Source organism: Ictidomys tridecemlineatus, chromosome 12 (genome assembly GCF_052094955.1).
Source record: "Ictidomys tridecemlineatus isolate mIctTri1 chromosome 12, mIctTri1.hap1, whole genome shotgun sequence".
NCBI classification, from domain to species: Eukaryota; Metazoa; Chordata; class Mammalia; order Rodentia; family Sciuridae; genus Ictidomys; species Ictidomys tridecemlineatus.
This window is the reverse complement of record NC_135488.1, coordinates 66,932,119-66,948,769: the sequence shown is the minus strand read 5'-3', so window position 1 is coordinate 66,948,769 and position 16,651 is coordinate 66,932,119. Positions and strand designations below refer to the sequence as shown.

The following is a 16,651-nucleotide window of genomic DNA, read 5'->3' as shown; positions in this document are numbered from 1 at the left end:
ATTTGAACTACTCACCAAGGGACTCCATTGAGGACTAAACCAGAATAAATTATAGGCCCAAAGTGTTGATGTCAGGACATCATGGAACTGTATTTGAATACTGCTTCCAATCACCCTGGAAGCCATGCTGGTTTACCACATTAACTCACTGGAATTCCTCTGTATTTTATGTAATTTTTTTGCCTATGTCATTCATGTTAGGGAGAAAATTACTCCCATGCAAGATTTTAGGTTCATTGAATAAATATGCAATAATATTCTAGACAATAATGGTTGAGAGCTTCCTTCTATACCACCTTTTCTGAGTGAATAGAAAACATTTTCCATCAGTTTTCCTATCATATTTGTCCACTTACAACTCTATCTCCTCTCTTCCTTTTGTTTTTTTGCCTGCTAAATTTCTTTCTAGTGAATGGGGGGCTTCCACTGATCTAGCCTGAGGAAAGGAGGATAAGGAGAATCCTTTAAAATGTTTCATTCTCTGCACACCTCACCTGCACCATGACTGGCCACTAGCAGAGAGTTTAATTTGGCCATCTCCCTCTCATCTTCACTTTGCTCTCCAAATTTGTGCAGATGGCAGTGACATGATGGATCCCATGACGGTAGATTTCATACCATAAAACTAATGTCAGCACAATCTCCAACTGTCAGTAAAGATGTTGTCAAAGGGTTGCTAACTGTTGGAAATTTCTTTTAAATAGTACAAGTCCTCTCCTTTATGGAACAGAGGCTTCCCAGATTTCTATCTTATGGAGTTAACAAATTAAGAGTATGCTGAGAAGAGCACACTCTTAAGGTTGTGAAATTTAGGAACCCTGTTCTATCATCATCATTTTATTACCATATTCTCAATATTTCTAGGAGTAAGCTTGATGTAGCAGTGGAAATGGCATGGATTTTTACATCAGAGAAAACTGAGTTCAAATCAGGCTGTCACTTAACACCAGTATCACAATGGGGAAAATCACATCTCTGAATCTCAATTTCTGCATTTGTAAAGTGAAGATAAAAATTCCTATAGTTAGGCCAGGCACGGTAGCACATGCCCGTAATCCCAGTGACTCAGGAGGCTGAGGTAGGAGGATTGAAAGTTCAAAGCCAGCCTCAGCAAAAGTGAGGTAATCAACAACTCACTGAAACCCTGTCTCTAAATAAAATACAAAATAGAGCTGGGGATGTGACTCAGCGGGTGAGTGCCCCTGAGTTCAATCCCCAGTATCCCTTCAAAAATAATTCCTATAGTCTAAGAAGTGGGGAGTAAATGAGAGACTATGTGTACTGTGTTCAACATTTTAGAAACACTCAGAAATTTCCCTAGCACTATGAATATCTTTAGGGCAGAGATTTTATATCTGATATTTGTGTTAAGAAACAGATGAATGAAGAGATGAGTGAATGAATGAATCCATCTGAGTATTCAAAAAATGTCTAAACCCAACACATATTAATATGTAACAGCCCTAAATAAAACAGATACAGCTAAATCTTTGAACAGAGCAGTCACAAAATGTACAATATATGTCTCAGTGAATGATTCAAAGCTAATTGCTAAATGAACCCTGTTTCTGCCAACAACAGAGCAGAACTCTCCAGCAAAGTAGGAAATGCACACCTTGATGATTGCTTTATACACTGTTCTCTTTAATCCATCAGCATAAGGATATAGATAAAGACACCTGGAGAGATTAATGTAAAAAGCTAGAAAAAGAATATTCTACCTCATCCTCATCCCTCAAATTACCTAGAATATCAAATGAAAATCACATGAAATAACCAGAAGCTGATTAGAACAAACTAAAACATCCTAGTCAAGAATTCTGACCATTACAAGTTGCATTAGTTGAAATGTGTGAATCAGGGTGAGGTAGATAGGAACACTGCCCAAATTTTCTACCTCCTGTCTTTCTGTTCCTTGTTTTATGATTTGACTGTAGAATGCTTTTAATCATATCTTGAATTATGATTTTTTTTTTAACAGACAGACGTGTTTCTTTTAAGACGTGTCTTGAGGACATTCTCAACATTCTGACTGGCAGCTCCTGTCGAACGTTTCTCTGACATTTATAATGGAGCTGAACAGTGGAGCAGGATTCACTTAGCAATGTTGCTGGGACACAAACATTAATGGCCCTTTCTTCCACTGAATGAGCAATGCCTGCTGTAGCACTGCCTTGATTTCCTTTGCTTATAGAAATGGAAGGAGCTAAGGCACAATAGTCACCTCTCTGCACGGATGAAATCATGCCATTTTTCTATGGAGGAGACTTATAAAAAAAGAAGTCAAAATTAATACAATGCTTCAACTTTTCCTCTTTTTTTTTTTTTTTTTTTTTTTGAGCAAGGGTGGAATTCTCCCATACTTATGAATGGCAACATTTCAATTTTCTGCCTGAACTTAACGGAGCAGTCTGGTTGCATCCTTCACATTTAGCCTTTCTCAAAGTCTTCCAGCATTCTTGAAGTCTGTGGAGCAGCGCTACCGCTTCCAAGTAGCTAATGTGCTGTTATTTTACAACACTCTGCCAGAGTTGCTTTCCCTTAAACAAGAACCCTACTAGCTTTACCGTTTGGCAGCCTGTAGCACATTAAAAAAAAAAAAATCCATAAACCAGATGGCGGAAATACAGAGTAATCTGTTTGGGAAACCCAGGTTATAAATATGTGCATGTTGGGAAAAGGGCAAAAAGTTGAGGTGAAGCAGCTGATGGAGCTTTCAGGCTGGGCTCCCGTCATAACCATTTTTAGACTAGCGAACTGAGACATGTCTATATGTTTATTTTCTATTGTATTTTCTTTCTCTTGCTCAGGAAAAACCCATTGGGGTTAACCTTGAATATTTTCCCACACTGAGAACCAAATGGAATTCTAACTTGCAAGGTTTATCCAATGTTTTATCTGCATCTGCATATTCTTCCATGGAGGTGAAAAGGGTGGTGGGAAGAATTGGGTCTGGGGTGCATTATACTGTGACTCCACCTCTTCTTTCCTTGATCCTTCTCCATTGTATATACGTATTTCTCCTTATCCCAACATTTATATTCAAGTGAAGTAAGGTTAACAGGAAAGTAAAATTCAAGCTTGAAAGAATAAAAAGTCCAAATCCACAGCTTACATGTGTGCTAGGAGAAAGGAGTGGGCAGGTGGGTGATTCAGTTAAAGAAAGAACAAACCTTTATTCTCGTGAATACATGTGCACACATGTGTGCATGAGTGACTTGTGTAAGACCACTGCACTTGTATGAATAGTACCACCTTCTCATGCTCCAGCTGGTAAAGCATAACCTTGGCTCTCCACAGCTGCAGTCTACCCACCACCAACTAACTCAGGCCATCTCAAGGTTATTTTCTGAAATCTTGGTGCTGTGTCTGTAGGATGCACTCTTGGGACTCAGCAGACTATTCCACTAATGTAGCCTGCTTCCTTGAAGCCTATGCTCTAGAACTAGCACAATGTTGCAACTGGATGCAGGAGAGACCCAACCAGCTGAATGCCCTCACCATCCTAAGAAAGGAAGTTGGAACTGTGAGCCCCAGTCTAAGGTTTACGGTCCCCTGGTGAAAGGGTGAGGTCTCCAGCCATATTAGTTCTTCTCTTCCTTTCCAAGGGATCCTGGCACTTCCCCCAGGTACTACCAAGGACCTCTGCATTCCTCCCTTAGCTGCTTCCTTGGTTTCCCTCTCTTGGCTTTTGACCTTCACCACGGGCTGATGCCAGTATCTATGGCTACATTCCTATTTTTCTACTATGACCTCAAGAACACTAGTAATCTCCTTGGGTCTGCTCCTACAGCTGTTTCAGGAGGTGAAGAGAATTCTCTTCCAGTACTGTTTTATAATCACTTGCATCTTTCAGTCTTTCAGCTTTTGGAGTCTTCCCCCTTCTTGCAGTAAGCCACAAATGCTGAAAAACAGCCTTGGGGAAAAATTGAGGAGCCAAGGCCAGGGTCATTGCCATGGCCAACATCAACCTTCCTATTTGAACTTCCCATCACAGCCCAATGACCTCCATTTTCCCTCACAACATATGGTCCAGGGAGTTATATGATTTTCTAGAATCTTCTCTGGGGCTAAGACATAAGCTCCAAAGCCAATTCAGAAAATACTTCATACGCTGACATGAACAATTTTCAACTGATTTTAATTTGATGTTTTTACACCCTTTCTGTGTAAATATTGTTTACAAATGTTGCATGTTGTTATTTAGGATTCTCTGTGATTGAGAGATATTCATCCCTACACAAGCTTAGAGCATGAATTAATTATTTACATTGATAAATAATGAATGTTTATTCACAGTAACTGGAAAAAAATGAGAAATTATTGTAATTTTGAAGAGTTTACAAAGAACCATTTTTCTCAAAGAAAGAAAGAAGTCACTAGCAGCCAAAGTTCCCTGTGAGACTCTCTGGAGTCCTTTTAAAAGTTAATATAGGTACTCAAGATTCACAACCATGAGGTGCTGGGTTATCCTGCCTCAAGTTATCTCAGCAAATGAGATAAAAGCAAGAACTCTTGTTTTAAAGTGAAATCTGCTTATCTCAAAGTTCATTTATAGCAATATCATAGCTATAACTTTGGGATCTATATGAAAAATTTTAAGGTAGAATTTTTTCTACTTTTCTTGCATATCTTTCCATCCTGCTAAATTCATATGATAAAGTCCTATATTCAATGTGACTCAGTTGAAGACTGGGCTTTAAAGTAATTTAAATGAAAGGAGGACAGAAGTCGATTCCTTGATCAGATAGATTCAATTAGTTTCCTTGTAAGAAGAGACTTCAGAAAGTTTGTCTCTGTGTCTCTATCTCTTTCTCTGGATCTCTTCCCCAGTGCCACAGAATAAAGGACATGCGAAGGTTCAGCAAGAAGACAATCATCTGCAAACCAGGAAGAAAATCCTCACCAGAAACTGACCTTGATCTTGCACTTCCCAGCCTCCTCTGAGAAAATTGAGTTTTGTTAAGATACCCAGTCTATGGTGTTTTGTTATAGCAACTTGAGCTGACTAATACAATCTCCATCAAAATGTATCCAACGCCTGCTTCCGATGTACATATCCTCTATTCAAGAACTCATATTTGCATCTGTTTTCAAGAACAGAGGAAAACTGAAAAACAGCTTTGATTCACATCTTCTTAATTCATTGATACCCTCCTAGTTCACCTCCTAGCCTCAATGCAACTACGACAACTGCTCTCCTAATTCACTTACACTTCATTCTGGCCCTGCTGGCTTTTATCCCACATCCTCTCCTGAAATTATTGTTATCAAAGTCACCCAAGAGCTCAAGAAAGACAGCATAAATGGGGGGAGCACGAAAGACGTGTACTGTAATGTCCTCATCAGAAGCAACATAGAAAAGCAGAGAAAGCCAGATACCCTGCATTAGAAAAACAACAGAGAATGCAATTTATCTAACTCCACAAATTTTGATTTCAGAGCCAAATGCAAGTGGTTTTTGTCTGAGAACTGTTTCTTGTTTACAAAGTGAAGTCTGCCCTATCTCACAGTTCATTTATAGCTATGGCTTTGGGAGGAAGTTTAAGGCAGAGTTTTTCTACTTTCCTTGCATATCTTTCCATCCTGGTTTGAAAGAAGACAGAGCCCTTCACATTCAAGAACAGAAGCATCTCTCTGGTAAAGAATTGGGTTCTTTGTTTTTGCATTCAAACTCCTTCCTTGTCTCTTTTACCATCATGTTCACACCTGGACTCTTCAGTCTCTGTCCCCTAGTTCCTTCTGGGTGAGCTCTAAGAATTTCCCTGTGTGTAAAGCCTAATATACTATTTTAGTCATGTAACTTTATCTTTCCATATAAATTGCCAATCTGTATTTTCATTTCTCTTTCTCTCTTTCTCATACAGATAAGTTTAAGATCATAAATCCTTGAGCCTTCTAGTTATTTCTACGAGAACATCACATATCATCCATTTCATATACCCTATGTCCAAAATGAAATCCATGTTTTTCCCAAATTGTTCTACTTCATGTATTTTAAGACTTTGCTTAATGTCTCATCTATCCTGCAATTGCTCCAGTTAAACAGAACCCTTCAAGATGTCTTCAACCTGTTTCTCTTCTTGGCCCCTGTAGGCTCATGCTCTCCAACTAGTCACTCACCAAATCCTTTAGTTCCTATCTGAGAACTTGACAAGCTGTACTCTCCCATGATCCTGGCTGCAGCCTTGATTCACATCTTCTTAATCCATTGAGACCCTCCTAATTCACCTCCTAGCCTCAATGCAACTATGGCAACCGCTCTCCTAATTCACTTACACTTCATTCTGGCCCTGCTGGCTTTTATCCCATGGCTTCTTCTGAAATTATTGTTAACAAAGTCACCCATTACTCCTCAAATATAAAATAATTCATTATTTTCCATCCCCAATATCATAGCATCTCCTTGGCATTTCATGCTGTCAACTCGTCTTTATATGAATGTCTTTGCTCCCAGTTTTGGGTTCAAACCCATTATTTTTCTACCTTATCATTTCTTCCCATCTCCTTTGTTGGTTTCTCTTCCACATTTTCCTGAATAATCTCCTCTTCTCCCACAGTTTCAGCTGCCCCTGTTTGTTCTCTTGGTCTGGGCGTTCCTCTAAGTTGTAAACAGGAAAATTTATTTCAGCTTCTAAATGAACATCTGAAGCTTCATGATGTCTCAAAGAAATCGGAAATCACAGTGCAACAAATTAGACTCCATATCTATTTCCCTTATTTCCTTTGATTATTTCTTACCAAATGTTGTGGGTATCTACCCAGCTAGTTAAAACAGACCTTTAATCATTAAACTTATCAATAAAACCTACTGACACCTAAAGAAAAGTTCAAATTCTTTAGAAAGAGTGTACCATGCACATTTCGAGATCCAGCATCACATTCCCTAGGTCCAATTCTGACTTCAGCTGAAGCTGCTGTAGATTGTTACATATACACCAACTCCCTGGACAATAGCCCCTTCCAGAATGTACCACTTGTCTTTCTACCTCAGTCATTTTCTTTCCCCCTTTTTTTTGTTGCATATTAATAATAGAGACTCGTGGGCTTCATTGTGGCATATTCACATAGACATAAAAATATTATTTGATCAATCTCCTTTCCCAGTTCTTCTCCCACCCTCCTTTCCTCCTTGCCCCACCCCCTTTCTCTATTCTAAGGGTCTCCTTCTACTTCTTCTACTGGTATCCCTTTTTAACTTCCTGTTTTTTCCCTCTAGCTTCCACTTCTTTTCTTTTCCACAGAAAAGGTAATACTCTACCTCAGCCGTAAGATGCCACATGCTTGGCCAAGGCAGGAGCACAGCCCAGTATAGTGAATAGAAGGCTTACATTTCCAGGGCAGACCTTCAGTGGATGGGGGACAGAGGCCAGAGGACAAGTGACCCAGCGTGGTGCTCACTATGAGTACCACAGAATCTATTTTCCTACTGTTGGACATATGAGTCATTTTCAACTTGTCATGAGGAAGGATGATACTACGTTTGTTATGTTATGTGCCTCCTGATAGGCACTGTGCACCTCCAGTAATTTATGAGCGTAGATGGGGAATTGTTTGAACGTAGGGTATGTGTATCATTAACTTTACGATGCAGTTTTCCCAAATGGCTGTTCCAATTTCATTCCTCCCAATAGTGTTGGGGAGGTCCTCCTGCAGTTTCATATTCTCACCAACAGTTCAATTGAATTTTTACTTGTTGGCTGATCCAATAGGTGCAAAATATTAATCTAGTATATTATTTTTTTTCTGATTAAAAAGGAGATCAAGTAATCTTTATTTATTGGGTTCATTTTTTCAGGGAAAGCCTATTTGTGACTTTTGAGCATGTTTCTCTCCTTCCTCTCTCCCTTTCCTTCTCCTTCGGCTCCTCCTCCTCTCCTTTTATTTCTTCCTCTTATTCTCCCTCCCCTTTCCCTTTCCTTACTCCTTTTCCTTCTCTTCTCCCTCCTCTGTCCTTTCTCCTTAAAAAAAAAAAAAACTCGTCATACATCCTAACCAATAACTCTTTGACAATTACATAATAGTAAATATCTTCTTCTTCTTGGGGCTCATTTCTTCTTACAGATTTGAGCAGTTGCAGGGAGCAGAAGTCTTACTTTTTGGGGACAGAGTCTCAAAACTCTTTTTCTCAAATTAGGCTTGGCTTGGCACAGTGGCACGTGCCTGTAATCCCAGCAGCTCACAAGACTGGAGAAGGATCACAAGTTCAAAGTCAGCCTCTGTAAATTAGTGAGAACCTGTCTCTACGAAGAAATATAAAAAAAAAAAAAAGGTCTGGGGATGTAGCTCAGTGGTTAAACACCACTGGGTTCAATCCCCAATACCAAATAAATAAATAAACACATAAAATAGCCTTTTTTTGTCTTGTCTTTCCTCACTCTAAGATGATATGGATATTTTCCTGTATGTTTCCTCTTAGTTTTAAATTTCACCCTTTACTTTTATGTCCTCAATACATTTGTATTGTTCTTATATCTTGTATGAATTAAGAGTCCAGTTTTTTGTTACGTATTTGGAAGGAATTGTTGCCTCACCATTCCTGACCAACCCTTTCATTCTTCACTCATCTTCTATCATATGTCAAGTTGTTATAGAAATTAAACTGTCAGTATGATGGTGGAATAAGATGGACATCATTATCCACAGTATATATAGGAAGACACAAATGGTGTGAAGATACTCTGTATACAGCCAGAGATATAAAAAAAATTGGACTCTATATGTGTAATATGAATTGTAATACATTCTGCTGTCATACATAACAAATTAGAATTTAAAAAAAATTAAAAAAAGAAATTAAACTGTCACTGTCACTATACTCTTTTACATAAGTCTTGACACTTGGTAATTTAAGTTCTTCCTCACTGCAACACCCTGACTTATTTTACTCAGTGATTATTACTTGGCTGTTCTGAACACTTTGCTCTAGCATTATCTTATCAAATCATACACAAACAGATGTACACACAGCCACTCCAATTTTGATAAATATTATACCAACTCTCTGTGAATTTGGGAAGAACTGATACATTTATGAAATTGACTCTGTCAATGAATGTGGTATTTCTCCATCTTTATTCAAGTTTTCTTGTCTTTCAATAAAATTTCATGAATTTTTCACAAAAGTCTAGCACATCTTTAAATAATTTATTCCTAGATTTTTGTCTGTTATAGTCGTATATGTCATACATTTTTTTTTGTTAAAGTATATGGTTAACATACAAAAATACAAATGAATCTTATATATTTATTTTAGACTTGGCAATCTTGATATATTCTATTAACTTTAGTAGTTTTACTATAAATTCTTTGGGGATTTAATATGTTGCCTTGTTATCTACAAATGATAATAGTTTTATTTCTTTCTTTGTTATTGTAATTTTTCTTTTTCTTGTCTCATTTTACTGGTGAAAATTATAACTTAAGCTAAACAAGGGTGGTATTAGCAAACATCTTTGTTATGTTTCTTATTTTCTTAAAACATTGTTTTACATTTTTCAGCATAAAAAGTTTGCTGTGAATTTTCTTTTCCATATATTGCCCTTCATAAAGATAAAGAAAAATCCTTCTGTTTTTAGTTCATCAAGACAATTTTTTGAAAAAAAATGTTCAATTTTATCAAACTCTATTCTTTCTTCATATTAAGTTGATTATATAGCTTTTCTCCTTTAATCTGTAATATACTAAGTTAGACTGTTGACATATTTTATTTTAAATCTACCTTTCATCATAACTGAGCTAAGCCAATTTGGTTACTCTTACACGTTCCTAAATTACAATTGCTGATGTTTTTTAGAATTTTTACATCTATCCTCATGAGTGAAGTTAGTCTGTAATTGTAAAAACAATTGAGAACATTTCCTCATTTTCTGTTTTCTGAAATAATTTATGCAAATATTCCCCATTGTTCAAAAAAAAGATAGATCCATTGTTTTCCTCATTGGATTACTTTTAGCTATTGAATAAAATCTTTTAATAATTACAGCATTTAAGTTGACTTTTTTCTTGACAGTTGGTATTTTTCCTCAACTTTTTTCACATTCACTAAATTTAAAAACTTACTGACATGACGTTTTTTTCTAACATTCTTTCTCTTGTGAGATTTCTATTACATCTTTGTTAAGTTTGTCCTGAGGTTGATCATATTTAAGAAAACTATTAATTTCTTTCACTCTTGTCATAACTTTTTTTTTAGTTTTTTCATTTCTACTTTTTTAGCTTAATTCATTGTATTTTTGTCACTTCTTTACCTCCTTTCAGTCTATTCATTGGGGTTTCTAACTTTTAAAGTTGGATGATTAACTCCCATTTTCCACAAGTTCTCTTCCTTCTTAATTCAATCAAGCATTTAAGGTCATACCTTTCCCTGTAAACCTCTTTATATGTTGTTTAACTGCATTCTATTGGCTTTGATATATTGCATTTTCTCATTCTGTTACAAGTACTATGAATTCCCACGGTAATTTTCCTTTTACTTGTGAACTATATAAAGGTATTTTTCTTAGGTTACAAATGGATAGTTATCTCAAAGTGATTTTTAAAAAATTAATAATAACTGAAGTACACTATCTGTAGAGGATATGCTTTCTGTTAGATCTTGTCCTTTAAAAGTAATCAGACTTGCTTTAAAGTCAATAAAGTGGTTCATTTTCTTAAATGTCCCAGTGTGCTTGGAACTCATATAATTCTCTACTTATGTCTATTATTAGATTAAGCTTGATAATGATATTTTTGAAATATTCTGTATATTTCATATATTTTTTCTCTCCTTGATAAACCTCATTCTGTCAGAAATGTGCTATCAACTTCTTACTAGGTAATTGAGTTTTAAATTCTCCTTCTTTTATTGATCTTTCTTTTGTCTGTTTTGAAGTTCTGTTGGTAAGGACATACTAATTGAGAACTGTTTTATTGTTTTAGCTTCCTGGGTAACTTGGATGTTATCAAGAGGTAGTGACTTTGTTGTTGTTGTTGTTGTTAAACCTCTAGTGATACTTTCCCATAATAAACTAATTTGTCCAACCTTAACATGACTGTATCAGATTTGTTTTGGTTAGTTATTCCCTAGCATGACTTTCACTTCATTTTACTTTCATCCTTTTTATGTCTGTATGAATTAGATGTGACTCAGTCACACATATGCACATTTCCTTGTGTTAACAAGTATTTCTTCTAGAAATTATTACTAGCTACACAGTTTCATATTATGTAAATAAACTGCTTTGAGAAAAGTTTATTTTCCTTAAGGTTTCAGTCTTCTGAATAACTTTGTGATAAACTTTTTTATTACATACATCCTTGTAAATTTCTCTGATTGCTTCCTTACACAAATTCCTAGAAGAGCAATTTCTGGTTTGAAAGATACTTTTTAAAATATTCTGAAGCACATCACCATGTGAGAATATTCCCTTAAGGAAAAAAAAAAACCAGAACGAACTAACACTTTCAAGGCTGGCTTTTCCCCATATTTTCAACAGTGTTATCAACTACTACTTTTTTAAAAAAAATCCTTGTTATCATGGTAAGCAAAACCACACAAATGAACAAAAACAAAGCATGTTTTGCTATTTTATGTATCTCACAGTTTTTGTCTCATCTCATCATATCCTTTTACCTATTTTTTTAAAAAATGGATTTGTTTTAGGGATATAAGAAATCTATGTAATAGGTATTGTCAGTGGCATCAGAGAGCAAATCTCCAAAAAATAATGATATTTTCTTGGGAACAGCAGAACATTGCAGTAGAAATATATGTGCCATCATAAATTGTGAGGATATTCAAGAAGCTGAGGCAAGGGGAAAACTTTAAAGGTGAAATGAAGTGAATTACTCAGGATATTTTGAAACAACAATCTGTGGCTACAAAGATCAGCAACAAAGATATTGATAGTCCAAAATTTCACAAGCAGCTGTTGGGAAGATGTCTTGCAGAAGTTACTTTTTTGTGTCGAGTTTGTGATTCTGATAGAGTCTTGTATGAATGGTTCTTCTTATCAGGCATATACCTACTTTTGCAAACTTTGGGCTTTATTTATTTATGATTTTGGTTAGAACTTGACAAAGTGACTCCCATTTTGATTCTGAAAGCTTTCACAGAATATTAACCCTTTGCCCTATAATTTAGGATTATCTTTTCTGAATTATTAATCTACCTTTTCAATTTTATTGTTTTTATGTACAGATAGATGTCCATTTTTATATTTCCTGGTACTAAAATCTAGTAATCCCTTTATTTGTGGTTTATCTCTTGGTTGTTATGCTTAGAATGATCCTCTCCCCTCAAAGAATCACATAAATGTTCACTTTTATCTTTTGTTGATCTTTCACGATTTTACTTGTAACATATATGTCATTACCTGTTTGGAATTTTATTTGCTAAATTGGTGAATGCAATTTGTTTTTCAAATAAGTAACCATGTATTAGGCTGAACTTTTTTTTTTTTTAATAAAACCTTCTTTTCTCACTGGATTGCGAGTGCTGCATTTATTGCATATTTGAATATATAAATGTTCTTCACCTGTTTCTCGACATACTGATTTCTTCACTATTGTGAGTAAAGCCCTCTTAAATATTCTTGATTTATAATATGCTTTTTAATCTCACAGTTTCCAGGGTATGCCATTGTAAAATTTTACAGTATTTATTGGGTATTTTTGCCCAGTTATTTATTCAGATAAACTTTAAAATAATTTTATGAACTCTTTTTTCCCCGACATATGCTTTAGGGAATTGGATTATATTTGTATCAAATTTCTAAATTAACTCGGGAAATAAAGTGGCTTTAATTTTAGTTAACGGAAACACATAAATGGTAGCTAGTTGATGGCTTAGGTGCAGGAATAAATAGCACAGATGTTTCTACAGAAGATATTGACGTCCTGAAGTGCTGTCCTTGTTGTTCTTGTCCTGAACCTTGAGGAAATAAGGCATGGAAAGGGGGTTTTCTTACAGTGACTTTGTTGCTTTTTCCCCCATGTAAAACATTTCGCAGCTTGTCTCATTACAGCATTTGTAAAAACACAGTCTGAAAGCAGTGGTGCATAAATGAATTATTTAAGTTTTGCAGCCAATCGTCCTGATCTTGCTTGCTGCTTCTTAATGCACTTTAAGTGAGCCCAGGGAGGCGAAGCAGAGTAGGCACGAGGTGGAATGTAAACCAAGTTTTATTAGCCACAAAAAGCCACACTATAACATTTATTAAGTATCAGAGACAGTGTGTTTAAATAAGTTTGATTCCCCGAATAATCATCGACTTTGCAACCATCTTGCCCAGATAGGAACACTCCCTTGTCAAAAACATTTATTTTCTTGTCACTTCTGTTAATATAATGGGCGCTTGGGGTTTTGTGAGAGTTTCTTAGCAAATCGTGATTTTCAACAAATTACTATGTGTCTCCCACTGAATACAGCTTTAATAGCTGGGGGGGAGGAGAGGAAAGCCACACACATCATTGTCTGACAGTATATCATCTTATTATCAGTGCCACATTTAGGGGATGTAGCTGCCCCAGGAAAACGAGGAGCCAGACGCACTGCCCCTGTCCTTCCCAGTCCTTCCTCCAATGAGCAGTGTCAATAAACTTGATGTTTACCCAGTCAGCCTTGCCTGAGGCTAATTCCTTTTCTCTTTAGGGGTGAATCAGCCCTGAAGACCAAATAATTTATACCATCGTTGCCATTCTTCCTTTTCCATCTTTTTCTTTTTCTTGTTGCCAAATGAAATGGATAGATGCTCAAAAGCTTTCTGAGCCTAGGAGCATCTTTCTAATTTTACATCAAGAGAAGGAGTTGAGGATCTGCATTATAAATCCTTTTTGTCTTTGGCTAAGTTCATCATTTTAACTTGAGGCCCAAAAATAACACTGCAAAAATTAAACTTACCTGAGTACTCAATGGACAGACACCGGGTGATTCATATTTCATACAACTGAAAGCATACCTTAGATATCTAGGAAAGACTGCCTGTTTTGTGGTTGTCTTAGTCTTCTGTACCTAGAGGTTGCAGGTAGTAATTTGTAAGTGTGTGTCAATGTTTACGTGCTTGTTTGAATGGTGATGGATGGACGGACAGAAGGAGGGAAGGAATGAATGAAGGAACGAAAGGGGGGGAGGGAGAGAAATGCCCATTTATCCTTTCTTGACTTTGTTGAAAACAGTCCTTCTGACAGGGAGACCCACTAACTGCCTTCTCTTCACTGCACGTGGACCTGTGGCCTTGCACTTCCAGAAATATTGGGAAAGATCCCAACATGAGGCTTAAGGGTCTCTGGATTTTGCTCTCTGCAAACTCTTTTGCAGTAGTGAACACGAATTTTCCTCTTTCAGGTGTCTATCATAATAGCAATCAATGAGAAGTTTGTTGTTCTTATGGGTTTCCTATTTCCAAGGGCATTCAGGTCCTTGAGTGCGATGCGGGCTTATGTTGGGATATTGATTTCAACTTGACATTGTGAGTCATTGGAGGTTCATTCATTCACTCACTCTATCATTCAATAAGTACTTATCAAGTAGCTGCTATGTGCTAAGAATTCAGTGGGTTCTGGGATAGTGTCAATGTTCAAGTTTTTGATTATTCACTGAGGGACTAATAATATGAAAAGGAAAGTTATAATACAGATATACTTCATATGACACAGGTGCAAGTAAGTGGTTATATAAGCCTACAGATGGGACATTGACCCATTGACCCAGTCTTGGCAGAGATGAGGGGCTAGAGAAGATCTGACAGAGCCTTCTGGGAGATGTAAAATCTGAGCTTAGACCTCAACATTAGGTAGTAGACAGTTCAGCAGGATAATTCTACATGCAGGGGCAGGAGGCAGAGAGGGTGTTTGAAGTGTTTAGAGAAATTTGAAATCATTAAATACATGTGTTTGGAACTCAGAGGGGGTAAACATGAGGCTGGAGATATAAGTAGGCGTCTGTATGCAGACGTCCTTAGTTAGACCCACAAGAATTTTGCTTAGCTCTTGAAGTTAATGTGTGGTATTGGAGATTTTAAGTGGTGGAATTAAACGGTTAGATTTCCAATGTAGAAAAGCCACTGTTTTGTTTTTGTACAAGCATGAATTTAAAGATAGAAACAGAGATAGACACAGAGAGATCATTGTTTCCAGTGTAGAGAGTTATTTAGAGGGGAAAAAGACCAGAATCTAAGGGAGCAATTAATGGTTAATTAGGCAGAGAACTGATGGTTTGATCAGAAGTATCTCATACAGAAAACACACAGGTGTGTGTGTGTCTGTGTTACAGATGTATATGTTACAGGTTTTCTAATAAGACAGATAATTTATTGGATTTAGCATGGAAGAAAGGAAAGAATAAGAAGTGAGACAAGAGTTTCTGGCCTAAATAACAAGATGAATGCAGTTCTAGTGAAGGAGGGGACAGGAAGAGGAGCTGGTTCAGAGTAAACACTGTGGAGTCAGAATTTCTGGGAAACAAACAGGTGGATATAGATGTGACAGTGGACAACTGGGTCTAGGAATCAGCGGCAGGTTCTAGTCCTTATTTACACTGACTTTAACCATCCCATTGTGAAAAATGCTAATATTACTTGTTACCTTCACAGGACCACTTCAAGTTTCTCCATAAAATAATGAAGTCAATTCATGAAAAAGGGGAGATGAGAGGGAAGGAAGAGCAGAGCAAATTTAACCAAACTTTGTCATCTATGTGTATGAATATATCTCAATCAATTCCACTTTTATGAAAAAATAAATAAAAAGATGAGGTCAAAAATTAAAATATGAAGACCATCAGACAAATGTTTATGCTTTTTTAAAGAAGGTATCAAATATTGAGATATTAGGAAACTCTAGGCTTAAAAAAATAGTTCCTAAATTTTTCCTACAATTTTTTGGCATTGGAAATAGGATACAAATACTGAATCTCAGTGAAGACAAATATTACATAATATTTAGAAGAATTATTATTTACACATTTACATTAAATCATTTACTTAATAAAGATTTTTTATCTTGGGCACTACAGTATCATTGAAAAAGAGGATATCTTTATAGGAAATCTGAGCCATTTACAGAGCAGCAATTCTTGTACGTATTTGATATAGTTCAATTTAATGTAGAAATTTAGGAAAAGATTGAATAAAAGGAAGCTGATTTGAATTCACATTCTCCTGGGGTTTTCTATTAGGAAACGAGAGTGAGTTTGGGGACTTCTAGAGGAGTTAAAACAGAAGATGATACAAATAAAGTATCATCTTTGAAGATAAACAGTTATCAGCTAAACAGACACAATTCAGTGAAAGTCCTTTTTAGTGTGTCCTGTGAGTGTGTGTGTACTTCACAATTTCTTTTCTCTACACGTTCATTTTTTCTCCTGGTCAGCACCATCTTGGTCTGTTTCTGTAACATAGCTCTCAATGACACCTTTCATTTTATTCATTGTGTTAGTGTACTCTAGCTTTCTGAAGACTTAACATAATGATGATATTAAGGCCTATTCTCTACTTCTGAGATGGCAAGGAAACAATGGGTATAAGTCAAAGAATAGGATGAGTCCAGGAACTGCTAGGAAAATGCAAGAAGGGGAATGGATTCACAGCAATTAATTGGACAAAACAATGTCTACTTAAAGAGAGAACTAGAGAATGTACAGAAAATCAGAGAGTGTGTAAGAGTCCAGGGA

At 36.3% G+C, this 16,651-nt stretch overlaps 1 long non-coding RNA gene across 2 annotated transcripts in view; it reads right to left on the bottom strand.

The window, feature by feature from the left end:
• The window catches only part of LOC120885027 (uncharacterized), a 139,618-nt gene that overhangs the window by 16,416 nt on the left and 106,551 nt on the right, over window positions 1–16,651 (bottom strand). The window lies entirely within an intron of this gene.